General features: G+C 38.2%; 1 long non-coding RNA gene across 1 annotated transcript in view; it reads left to right on the top strand.

The window, feature by feature from the left end:
- The first annotated feature begins 7,922 nt into the window (after positions 1-7,922).
- Positions 7,923-13,996, top strand: part of LOC141394811 (uncharacterized) — a 248,386-nt gene continuing 242,312 nt past the window's right edge. The window contains exon 1 of the long non-coding RNA XR_012410492.1: positions 7,923-9,475. This is a non-coding gene — a long non-coding RNA (uncharacterized lncRNA). The remainder of the gene's footprint in view (positions 9,476-13,996) is intronic.

Genomic DNA, 13,996 nt, shown 5'->3' on the forward strand with positions numbered 1-13,996 from the left:
TGGATTCTGATGCTCAACGGGCAACACATGGCGGTAATAAACTTCGGAGCCGAATGCCACAAGGACTTTAAAGAAGAAGGAGACCCTAAAAAGAGTCAATGACTCTAAGAACAGATCTGCCAATAAAGTTAAAGATACAATGTGCTACAAAAGGTGATGTGAGCGAGATCCGAATTTGCTTTCTGAGAAGGAGGTATTCCACATCAGGAGTAAACTCAATTACATGAGAAAATTCGAAACAACTTACATTTTGTAACATGACGCGACCTTCAGGTGGATAACTCAAGCCAATGCCAAACTCAAGCCAATGCCTCTAAAGAAGCTGCGAAGACACCGCCTCAAACAACTTTATGCAATCGTTCCGATGCCGAAATGATGAATAAGGCTAAATAACCTACCTCAACGCAAACAACATACGTAAAAGACTCGACTCAAACCGGGAAGGCAAAAGTAAAGCGGATGGACAATTGATTCTAGGAACTTACAAAGCCTGTCAGGAACTCCAGAACGGACTGAGAAAACATCATCTTTTGAGAAGACAAAAAAGCTCTGAAGCAAAAACTGCGAAGCAGGTTCGCTCTATTCCGAAGGCACTAAGCCTTCATCCAAGAAGACGTTGGTTTCTCAGGCAGTCAATCTTGAAATCTTTGGTTTCACTACTAATTCCCCTTCGTATATGATCGATAATATCCCATATACTCACCTTCATAAGATTTATATTCCATAAAACAGTTTTTAATTTTATAACGTCTTTTGCTTCTCCTGTAAAGTTTTGGTTTTGTGGGTTACGTCTTCGGGCATTTATGGTGACGATATGTATATGTTACCAGATTAACTTACTCCTGCCTGCAGGAGGATGTGCCTGTACCAAAACAACCATTTTTATATTTCACTCTTTTGTAGAATTTTCGGACTTTATTCTAGCTCTTCCATTTCTCTCGCATTTTCTTCCGATATATCTCTCGTGCAGTGAAATATGCAGTGGCTATCTCTTGTGACTGTAGCTTTCCGATGTCACCTCCATGGGTATTGTACCTGTTCGTACTTTACTTGCTACGTTTAAGCGGGTACTTACCTTTGCTGCAACATGGTAGTGATCCAAATAAATGTTTATTCCTCGGACCGATGGTGCATCGAACACGCTCTATGAATGACTTCCATCTATTACATCGTAGATAAAACTGTTTTTATGTTTTTTGACTATGTGATAGTCAGGTGCCTTTGCCGCTGCGAATTCTATCAGTCTCACTCCGTTGTCAGATGTTTCATTGTGGAGACTGAATATCCTTTGGTATTAAAATCCGTTGTAGTAAGTTTACATTTACGAAATCAACTCGATTTCAACTGTCAATTCAAATGATCAAACGTCAAATGAAATCCAATGGATTTCAGATGAGTTTTCATTTGACGTATACGCAAAGGAATTGACAGTTGAAATCGAGTGGATTTCGTAAATATAAAACCAGAGATGAACGAAAGCATACTCTAGCGTCGATTGTTTTTGTATTCTCTTGCATTCATTCGTTGATGAGACGTCAACGAAAGCACACAAGCACGGACATACGCACTGCTTTCTTTATGTTGTACTTGAATAGTGCTTGTAAATTAGAAATAAAACTTTAAATTTATTGTTTGTTATTAAAAATTATTTCTATGCATCCCTGATGTAAACCAAGCATTAGAATAATACGAGTATTAATGTTATGGGCAGGACACCGGTCATATGTTTTTAGGCGTTCGTAAATTGAAATCTAAAATGGCAACCCTGAAATTGCACTCTTAATAGAAAACGCAATCATCTGCGTCGCCATCGTCTATTTAATAAGTCAAAGAGAAGCAATTCTGCCTACGACTGACTATGAATAATCGACAAAGGCAGCCGTTATTACTTTTTTCTTCTAAGAAAAAATAATAAAAAATATATAAAAAATACACATCCCACAGAAAAACAATATTTTCTTATTAAGTCAACCAACCAACTATTCGGTAGTTTCTATCGTTTTACGGAAATTACAATTGTACGCCATTATTGAGAGATATTTAAATTATATCGCCATATATAAAATGTGCAGCAAGTATCAGGGAGTGGGAGTAAAAGAGAAAGGCGAAAGGAGGGAGAGAGAGGAAGAACAAAAAACATGGCAATGCATTTGTGTGTATCTATCCATCCATCCATTTTTTCGATAGCCGACTTCATAGTCGTTGTCTTCGTCATCTTTATCGTGATGATGATGATGATGATGATTTCTATGATAGGAATTGTCAGCCATTGCGTTGTTTCTATGCCATTCATCCGTCCATTCGTGTTGTTAGGTTCGTCTTCTTTGTCCGGTTTGGCTGGCTGTTGAATATTTCTCTTCGTATATGTACATGTACATATGTAAGTATGTATGAGTGTTTTTGAATGCAATCTCTAGTTGGGATATGATGAATTCTAAGGTAGCCAATTTAATGTGTATGATTCCCAAGTTTTTGGATCAGAAATGTAACAACGTACTGGAGCATTTTTATGACTGTTGGAGCTATAATTTTGAAATTCAAAGAAACTCAAATCACAACATTTTTTTCTCTATACGATTATTGTCAAAAGTCATCTTATTGTCTGACCGTGTATAGATCTTTCCTACTACCTTATAAGTTACTACTGTTCTGTGAACTTCATTCTAACAATTAATTTTTAGTTAGTTTTCCAAAGAATTTTTTTAAAACGACTGTTGAGTAAGCTTTCAATCTGAGTATGGTAACTTCAAAAGTTGGGCGCCACTTTGATACAATGGCGGACATGCTGTCTTGCACACATAAAGTCGATGGTTCAATCTAGCATAATGTGAATGATAAACGATTCCGAAGGTGTCACTTGAACTTGGGCAAGATTTATGCATTTCTCCATGTCACAACTCTGCGGACATATGTACATTCGAAATCGATTATAATGTCAGCGTTTATAACGACATATCTGTTTTAGTGGCAAATTTCGTAGGTCCCTTGACCGTCGTTCTAAGCGATTTCGACTGTCATTTTGGCAGGATTGTACATTTTCAGTTCAAATCAAAATGTTGTCAACAATTGGGCGCCACCTTGGTGCAATGCCTAGCACGCCTGTCTTGCACACACAAGGCCAGTGATGTACGACTAGATTTTATTCGTCTTATTTCTTAGATTTATTAAAAGTGTCAACCTGACAAGGATATCCAAATCAAGCGGAAAACTTCCGATATTTGGGATATGTGATACATGAATGCGGAAAATGAAATTAACACTAGAATGTCGTCGTAGATTATATACGAGCCCTACTCTTACATACAACAGTGAATAGTTGTCCCTTAATAGATGGACTATGTCTGTCCATACCTAAAGACCTTCTCCCCAATAGTTCAACGCTTTTGCGCATTAATCAAATTCAAGTATACTTGTGTTGAAATTGTAAAACATACCAGGCAAACGCTCCTGACCGGCATTAACATGGCAGAGCCCAGGGGCTCAATTCTGTTTCTATGAAAAAGTGAAATGAAATCTTTTATAAAGGAGAAAACTGTCAAATGAAAAAAATTATAAAGGAAATATTTTTCATTTCAAATTTTCATAGAACAAGAATCCAATCACAGGACTCATCTTGGCCCTATTTCATCTCAAGTGAGCAATGGCCTTCCCGTGGTGTCACCTATGGAGTTGATTTAACACCCGTTAAAGGTAGTCTTCTATTTTAGAAGGCTTTTATAAGGTCTTCAATCCGTAAAACACCTTTTACAAGCCCCATAAGAGGATCTTAAGAGGTCTTCTATCGATAGAAAGTCTTTAGGAGGCTTTCCACCTTTAGAAGAGGTTAGGAAGTAATCATTGGATCTATAGAAGATCATAACATAAATCATGAGTTGGGTTACGGATTTGTAGTTAGTCGGAGTTTAAGTTTTCAACATCAGTTGTATTTGAGCTCACACTCACAAGGTCGAGTAGGCCAAAAAGCATGACCATGGTATGACCAGGAGTGTCAAATTGCTACCGAAGACAAATATGCGGCACATGGGACTACTTTACAATCAGTAGCAACGCGTAACGCACAAGAATCGAGTTTTCCTCAGGAAAAAGAGAGAAATGGAAATGCGGGAGTGCCGTTGTGCAGCATGCTGGGCAGATGTTTTGCACGGTGTCATCAATTCTTGTCCAATATGCAAGGCTTGTCATTGTGTTGATGTACTGGAAGCATTTTTGCCTCATTATGTATATGGTCCACTGTTCTCAGGGCGACATTCTGACAAGTCTAAATACCTTTTCCATCGCGTTGCATTTATATTCGCGGACCAAACTGGCGCCGCATAGCTTACCACTGACCCACCTATCGCGTTATATGTGGTAAACAAGGTTTCTTTATCTGCACCCTAAGTGTTTCCGACTAGGGACTTGATGATCTTGTTCCTACATCTCAGCCTGATAGCTGTGATATGCGCGGACGACGTGAACATGCTGTCGAATGTGACCTCTTGAATTTTGGGGTAGTTAGTGGTCGGAATTTTACTATCATCGACTATGAAATTAAACTCTGTTCTCACCTCTGACGTCCATGTGGTGAACAGAGTAGCTGTAGATTTAGTGGTGGATATTTGCATATTCCCCTCGTGAAAAAATGTGGTAAGATCAGTCAAATAGAAGTTCAGCCTTTAACAAATGACATCAGCGAAGGTTGTCTTCTCGATGTCCTCAAACTGCGTGGAGTGCTTGACAGTATGAACGGCTTTTGATAAGTCAAGTGCCAACATCACCGTTCTGCCACACAACTTGCTCTGGTTAAGTCCTCGACTAATATGTGTAGAGATGACGTGCAGCGCAGTTGTTGTGCTGCTTACAGAATCCATGCTGATGATCGGTAACTGGATTGCTGTTTCTGACGCTGGGAAGGACTAAAGCCTCAAGGATCTTTATTACGGACGACAAAATCGAAATCTGTCTGTACGATTCACCTTTGCTGGAATACTTGCCTGGCTTCTGTAGCGGGACCACCCTGCCCACTTTCCAGACTTCGCGAACGATGAGGTTGACTAGCGACAGTTGCGAATTTTAGTGAGATACTCCACTCCCGGCAAATCCAGCTGTTTCAGCATTACCATGGGGATTCCATCAGGGACCAAAGCTTTGAATGATTTAGCGTTCCTGATGGCAGAAAGAGAACTAATGAAACGTAGAACTCTCGCCTGGTCACTCCCGGGGTGCCTCGACAAACTGTCGATTGAAATAACTTGCGCACCACTTCGGATCAGTCAGCGTAACTTCGCCAAACGTGACTGAGTTCCTTTCTTCGTTTTTGTCAGAGTTCGAGAGTGACTTAACCGTTGACCCCAATTCACTTAATCTGGCTCCAATGTTGCAAGCTCTTCAGGTGATTTAACCACTTGTTCCGTTTATGATCACCGACCAAACTGTTGACTTCCAGTGTCAGCTCATTGGTTCTGGGGTTGACACGACGAAACTCATCACACTCATTTGCTAATGCCGTCGCCTCTACTGGGAAGTTTGGTCCCTTATCGGGTATTCGACCAGCAGGTATATGACGAGCGGCTTCAGCAGTGATGATGTATCGAAAAGTCTTTTTCACTACCCGAACATCAGATCTCTGAAGCGGTGTTTAGTGAACTCTCTGAAACTCGGCCGATTAGCTTTCCCAAGATTGGCGAAAGTGCGGCGTTCAGATGTGATGACATCGGGCGATTTGCTGATGGAGACAATTGTGTGGAGATGGTCTGATACAAGAGGAACGATGGGTTACCAGGTTACGTCATTTGTCAGACCAGGTGTCCTGTCACTCTGTGACACTCTCCGCTCCGAATGATTGGGCAGATCTCTGAAGCGGTGATTAGTGAACTCTCTGAAAATCGACCGATTAGCTTTCCCAAGATTGCCGAAAGTGCGGCGTTCAGAGGAGATGAGATCAGGCGGTCTGCTGATGGAGACAATTATGGTGAGATGGTCTGATCCAAGAGAAACGATGGGATGCCAGGTGAAGATGGTTATGTCTGGCGAACTTTGACACTCTCCGCTCCGAAGGATTGGGCAGATCTCTAAAGCGGTGATTAGTGAACTCTCTGAAACTCGACCAATTAGATTTCCCATTATTAGCGAAAATGCGGCGTTCAGATGTGATGAAATCGGGCTGTTTGCTGATGGAGACAATTGTGTGGAGATGGTCTGATGCAAGAGGAACGATGGGTTGCCAGGTTACGTCATTTGTCAGACCAGGTGACCTGGCACTCTGTGACACTCTCCGCTCCGAAGGACTGGGCAGATCTCTAAAGCGGTGATTAGTGAACTCTCTGAAACTCGACCAATTAGATTTCCCATTATTAGCGAAAATGCGGCGTTCAGATGTGATGAAATCGGGCTGTCTGCTGATGAAAACAATTATGGGGAGATAGTCTGATCCAAGAGAAACGATGAGTTGCCAGATGATGTCATTTGTCAGACCAGGTGACACGATAGTTGTGTCTGGCGAACTGTGACACTCTACGCTAATTTTGGTTGAGGCAACCTTATTGACCATGCCAGACGTAGAGCTATCAATCAGCTCATCCAGCACTATAACTCTTGGGTCGTTTCCGAGGACCGAGTGCCACAACTTATGATGAACATTAAAGTCCCCCAAGACGGGTATGACCTGCCAAAGGAGGGCTAAGTGTAAACATGCTTGTGTTTGTATTTAATACGTTGACGTTGAATATCGACGTCGTACGAACCACGAGCCGTATCTGCTATACAACGGCATCAGTATAGTTAAACGTTTTTTTAGTTCAGCTCTTTTAAGATAACTAGGTCGGTCTTTTAGTTCAGTAGTTCAATCGTTCGTCGATAATCTCTGCCGGTTAGCTGTATTTTCGATCTTCGTTCTCCCGTTTCTGAATGTAAACTAGAAAACTCGTATATTTACAAAGGCGTCGCATTATGCATACGCGACGTGCTGAAATAGATTGAATCGTTCTTTTATCTCGGTCGGTGCTCAATAAACTTCTGAACTAGTTCATAAGCTCTTTTCAGTGAATCTTTCCATTGAACTAGTTCGTTCGTGAACTATACATCTCATTAAAGGTATTGAGATGCAACAATTGCGTTGGCCCCGGTTCAAACTACAGTGATTTCAATGAAATAATTTTATGAAATTAGGCGTTCTTAGATCGAGTTCGATCGAGTAAAATGATTTTACGAAATTGCTGTAGTGGGGGACTGGCAAAATTTCTCTCTAGTCTGACCATCGACTTAGAGAATCGCACTACTAGTAGACCAAGGTTTCGATAGAGTCAGCAAGTGGGCACCGTAACTCATTACTTAGTAATGAATAAAATAAGTGATTTTGCCTTGTAAAATTTTGATCAAAGAACCAATTATTTTCCAGCCTACAGGTAATGCAGAAGCTAATTTGTAATAAAGTTTCTCGACTCATGTGGCTTCCAAATTCTCGCTGAGAAAATATTTGCCTGCGCTCACTTATTGTCTTTCTTCATGCGGTTGTCTTCCATGACTATTTCAATGTGTCTATATGTGCCTTCATATTTATTTTCGGTCCTATCTGTACATATGTATATACAGATTTCCTATGTGTACATAAATATGTACTTTATATTCAATAGATAAATGGATCTTTAACCCTCCCACCCTTTCTTTGCATTCCATGCGATACGATTGCCAAGGCGAATGCTATCGAAATCCAGCATCATGGATGGATCTCCTTAAATGTGTGCTGGTTGTTGTTGTTGTTGTTCTTTATCCATGGTTATGGTGGGGCAAATATTCATATTGTTGGTGTTGCTGTTGTTACAATTATTGGAGCCAGTTTTTGTTGTATTTTCTGTAAGTACTGTCGACGTATGTAACTGCTCTTTGCCTTCTGCCGTGTGTCGTTGGGTTCGTTTCTGAAGTTCTTGGCCGCTGTGTTCGTTTCATTCGCTTCTTTTTGTGTTTGCGGCGTTCTCCTTACAAAATTGCATTGCGTCGGTCTGCTTGCTGGCTTGTGCTCGGTGCACCATGAGAGACATGAGGAGCTCTGTCTGCTCAAGTTAGCTGTACAAGTGGGATTTTTGCATTTTGCCGTGTTCGTCCGTCTGTTGGGTTGTTGTAGCCACCATCATCATATTTATCGTTGTGCCGACGACGTACGTTCTCCGATGCCTCCGATGACGTTGATGTCGTGGTCGATATCGTTGACGACTTCGTTGCTGTTGTTGTTGCCTGTGGTTGTCTGTCCGACTGTTTTGCCGAAGAATACATTGCAGTGCATTATTTTGACAGTGTGTATGTCATTTCCTATACCGTTCTTTAACAGTGAACAACACATCATCATAAAGTCAGTCCATGGCCAGAGTTGGTCCGTCAATGCAATTCCAAACAAAAAGAATTAATAAAATAATTTAAATAAAAAACAAAAACAGCAAAATAAAAAGAAAAATGCAAAATGTTTTTTTTTGCGAAAGTCGTGTGAGTGTAATACGAGTCATTCGACAATAACAACAACAAAAACAACATTCATTAAAGTTATTTAAAGAAACCAGTGATAACAAAGCTACCGCATTTGTAAAACATATCAGAAAAAGTGTCAAAAATTTTTACAACAAAATTAAAAAGTATAAAATGAAACAACAAAATCTTAAAAAGTCATTAAACTGTGAGCAATAACGCAAAGTCTAGGCGTTTCGTTTCTTTTTTCTAACAATAACATTAAACAATGCGGGGCGTATGGCGGAAATAAAGAGATACCAGTGTTGCAAACCTTTAAAGTGGAATACAAAAGCCGACGGTATTTTTGAAGCATTTCAAAAAAAATGTTCTTCAGTGCGACTGTGAATGTTTTGGTGGTGCCTGTGATTTGTTGTCGGTTGCATACCCTGGCATGGGTCTTTCATTGCCATTGTTTGTTGTGTCTGTTAAATATCCGTTAAGTGTATCTGCATTGAATCTTTCTTTGTACCATACACAGTTATTATTATTGTTGTTGTTGATGCTGTTATTGATGCCAGTTTTCTTGTTTGGAATATGTTGTATGTTTGTGTGCCTTGTGGATATCTTTTGCATTCATTACTTTTTGATTCCTTTAGTGCCACCAGCATCTGCCCTTCTTCTTACCCAGAAATGAAATTCTTATAAATCATTCAACAGTTTAACTCTTCGAATATCCAAGTTTACATTTTGCTTATTATGAGAAGAAGAAGAAGCAGAAAAAAGAATGTCAAAGAAGAGTGCTCGTGTAAACGATAGCCCTTATTTATTATCGGAAGATATTCTCCAATCAACAAAAAAAGAAGGAGACAATCGCAACTTGATATAAAACATTGGAAAAAAAATAACAAAAAAACTCACACCGAGAAAAAAAATTGTTTACAAGGTCTTAAAAAAAGTGATCGACACATATGGAAATTGTATGGCACTTAATTATGCAGTTGGACGGACATAGAATGGATTGATTTTTATTATCATTTCATTGTTCCACACTTGCATTGAGGTAAGTTTTTTTTTTTTTTGCTCAACTTTGGAATATTGAATTTGTTGGAGTTGTATTTTTTAACATTCATCGTGAGCCGACGGCATTGTGAGAGGGGATAAATGCATTATATCCTTAGGTCAGATTTCATATGTTTTTCAGTTGCCGACGGTATTTTTATGTGCAAAATTTGGTTATTTTTTTAATTTAAACCGAAATATCTAGAAATTAATGTAACAAAATATGAATATAAATTTTAACAAGGGAACAACTATCAGTCGGCTTTGCAGACGGAGATACACCCTCAGCCTGTGTGAATTGAGACTATTATCGGTGGACAAATCGAATCCCGGCTACACAACCAAGCTAATATTTCCCCAAAAATTCGCATTTGGGGTGTTTTCAGAATTGTATGGACCGTTTTGGAAGCATGAACTTTCAGTGGATAATTTTAAGATTTAAATCCTCCCCGACAAATCTATAATTTTTGCATTCATCGTTAAATTTTTCGCACAAGCAACTCCAACGACCGATTTGACATATAAAACGTTTAGTCCAGGTTGTTAAACCGTTTATCTGGTATTTTTATACCCTCCACCATAGGATGGGTGTATATTAATTTTGTCACTACGTTTGTAACTACTCGAAATAATCATTGTAGACCCCACAGACTATATCGTCACCATAAATGCCGGAAGACGTAACCCACAAAAATAAAACTTTACAGGAGAAGCAAAAAACGTTATAAACTGAAATCGGTGTTATAAAATATGGAAAATTTTTAGTATCGTGTTTTAAGACAGAGAAGAAATATATTTTTGGAAAAAAATTAATTTTTTTTCCAGAATGTTAGAAGCTGTGTGGGTTACGTCTTTTGGTATTGTATTTTTCTGAAATGCTAAAAGACGTAACCCACAATTTATTGAGTTTACATTTGAAGAAACTAGAATAAATGAAAAGTTATAAACAAATTAGAACTGGTTTATTGGCCTACGCGGTTAAGCGAACTTTAAACTAGCAATCTGACGGTGTTGGGTTCAATTCCCAGTCTTGACGTTGATATTTCAATGGACCACAATTAGGTGAATTGCCTATTCCAACCATCACTATAATTACTTATAATTTCAATTGTATTAGACGATATTAAATCTGGAATATTATATTTATTGTTGTATTTAAGTCAATTTATGTACAAAATATTATTCATATAAATTAAGTGATCTGTAACAGTTTAAATGTAACTTTTAATTGTCATAAGGAATGTTGTCATTAAAGAAATGACAATCACTTGGAATTAAGCGTTTTAAGTCTTGCAGGTGTAGAAATTTCTTTTTTGAAACATTTAGCCTGTGTGTGTACATCTGAGGAGGATCCACTGCCTCAAAATTTCCGGAACTTCTCTATGGTAGAATCTGGCAGTCGTCTTGGATATCAGTTTTAAAAAAGATTATACTACTAGGATCAAAAGCCAATGCTCGCAGTGACTGTAGCATCTCCTGTCTTTCTGTATAAGTAAACCAATACAGAAAATTTGCGTTTTTCTCTGGACCTATTTGATAACTACAATCAGTTGATCTCTATTAAACCATGGGTTGGTTGACAAGACCATCTTTTGCAAACTTACAGCCTAATCGTATCCGTCTTTAAAGAATACATCTTTTTACTATAACGACGTGAATTTTGAGCATTTACACGTTTTCGTATCAATGCCTCAAATTTTGAATATCTCCGTTCGATCTTTCTCTTGGAAAAATGAACAATATCGAGACGAGCATTGCCTTCCTAATAACCACTTCCTTTTGCCCGGTTAATATACTGTTTTCCATATGTGCGTTTTAGATGTTTATTTAAATCAGGGCATAGGTCTTCTGTCATCATCTTCAATTATTTCAATTATGGATTTTTTCTGTAAGACCAGTAAAAACCGTATAAAGTCGAAGTTATTGCTTGAAAAATTAACTAAAAGAATGGTCTTTGTGATTTTGGAAAAAAGCTACCATTCTTGAGGTATCGTCACCTAAGAGTCAAATTACACATATGGAGAAATAAGCCGAGGTATTTCCATGTGATAGGTATTTCCATAAGCTTTCATACGTTACCCATTTTGTAGTAATCGGTTCAATAGAACCGGGTCTAACCCGGTTTTGAACCTGGACTTTCGGGTCAAATAAACGGTTAAACGAATCCGCCCCGTGGAAATTATACATTAACTCAATAAGCCCTCCCTCTGGCATTAAAATTGCTGCAAAAATCAATGAATACATTGTTTGTACTGCTGTTTAGTTTTGAAATAATGTGGGTTACGCCTTTTGTGTTCTATGAAAATTACAGTATGCTGTTACGTCTATTGGCATTTCTTGAATAGGACCGTTATTTTTAAACGTAGAGGTTTGAAATTTTGCCAGAGCATGTATTTGAGCTTAATATATCAGATTCCATTAAAAAACGAATTTCGATTTCCATGTCGGTTACGTCTTCCGGCATTTATGGTGACGATATATATTCTTGATCAGCGTGCAATTCTACATCGATATAGCCCTGTCCGTCCGTCTGTCCGTCTGTGGAAATCACTCTAGCGTCCGAACGGATTGACGTAGGTGGATGAAATTTTGAGAAAATCTATTATATGTACGTAGGACTTTTGGTATTGAAAGCGGGCTATGTAGGTCCACGCTTTCGTATAGCCCCCATACAAAATGACGCGTGACGCGTCGTCGTTTTTAGGAATTTTTAAGATATTTGTCCCATTTTACCACCGAATTGGTTGTAATTTGGTATTTTGTGTCTCCAGAGGCCAAAAAACATTCCTACCAAAGTTGGTTTATATAGGTCCACGTTTTGGTATAGCCCCCATATAACGCCCCATATAAACTACGCGTCATTTTAATATATTTTGAATGTATTAGTCCCATTTGACAACAGAATCGGTTGTAACTTTGCATATTGTGTTTCCAGAGGCTAAGAAACATTTCTACCATAAAATTTTTATATAGGTCCACGTTTTGATATAGCCCCCATAGAACGAGATCTCCCGATTTTCGGTATTTTGAAGGTTTTGGCCCATTATCACACTGAGATGGCTGAAATTTGGTATTTAGATTATTAAAACTTTCCCCCAGAAATTTTGTAGGTATAGGTCCACGCCATCATATAGCCCCTATAGAACGGTACCTTCCGATTTTTGGTATTTTGAAGGTTGTGACCATAATGTGTCAGCTATATAACGGGCCTACTGCCTATATAACGGGTTTTGTGTAGAGAACCACAATTTCCTCCCATGCTACATGGGATTGTCTCAATCATGACAGAGAAATTTTCAGTTCAGTTGTCCAATTGGATTTTTTTATAAAAATATTGCAGCATGGGGTCGCCTCGCCACCTATTCCATTCTAGGACTTAAGCGGGCCATAGACTATCAAATTGGCTTGTCCATCCGATGAACTCCTTCTGTACGTGTGTGCTTGATAAGTGTGTAGCAAAGCATTCAATCAGCCTTCAATCTGCAAACGAAATCTTCAAATTGTCCTCTAAAAACGAATGAACTTAATTTTTTTTTATTTTTTTCCAAACACAATGTTCTCTTTTTCAAAATTTATTTTTGACAATTTTGAAAATAAACCCTATTCATCGGATTGATTGGGTTTCATTTTGAAAATCAAAACTATTTTGATTTTCCTCAATCCATAAAATACACAAATACATTCTCATTTTTTGAAAAATGTACACATACTACTACAAATGTTGACATCAAAATTTGATAGTGTATGGGGCCCTTTAGGATAAAGGGGATACGTACAAAATACGACCAAAGTTATATCTCATAGATAAATAATGGTTTTTTACACCAAGTATGTTTGGACGAAATTCATTGGAGTCATGGTTTAATAAGAAAGGTTAGCCAAAGTATAACTATGGAAAATTTCAGTTCATATGACATTGATGGCTTGTGTAACACCTCTTAAGTTGTTGTACACTGCATGGTTTAATAAGAAAGGTTAGCCAAAGCTTTATGTCAATTTAAATTTTTTCATTCGAGTATGCCTAAAACTTCAAAACAATATAAACAAACCGTGTATGTGTGTGTGTTGTTTGAATAATATCCCCCCATACCATTGCTATCGAAAACGATATCGTTTTCGAATGTTTCTCGAGAGTTTTGCGGATATTTTGTTCGAGAACGACACACGAGAATGAATTAAAAACGATTCACTCGTCGCTCAGTTTGTGGCAGGAAATCCTTCGATTTCGAATATCGTTAATAATATTATTAGCGAATGATTGACGATAGTTTTACGATAGTGGCGAAAAACATTTTTTGTGGAGTTTCTTGATGTTTCTGTTATGTACCTTTTCCGTTTTTATTTCTTTATGTTTGCGACGCGATATTTAACTGTTGATAAACATTGTTGTCTTGTGTTTGGCAACCTACCCATATGTTGTCTTTATCAACACTTATTGTCTATATTATACGTAGCATTTATATCGAAATTATTTGAAAAAAGCAAATGGGAATTTTTTACAAACAACGTAAATTTTTTTTTT

Source organism: Musca autumnalis, unplaced genomic scaffold (genome assembly GCF_047663935.1).
Source record: "Musca autumnalis isolate F117 unplaced genomic scaffold, ASM4766393v1 scaffold_2, whole genome shotgun sequence".
Lineage (NCBI taxonomy): Eukaryota > Metazoa > Arthropoda > Insecta > Diptera > Muscidae > Musca > Musca autumnalis.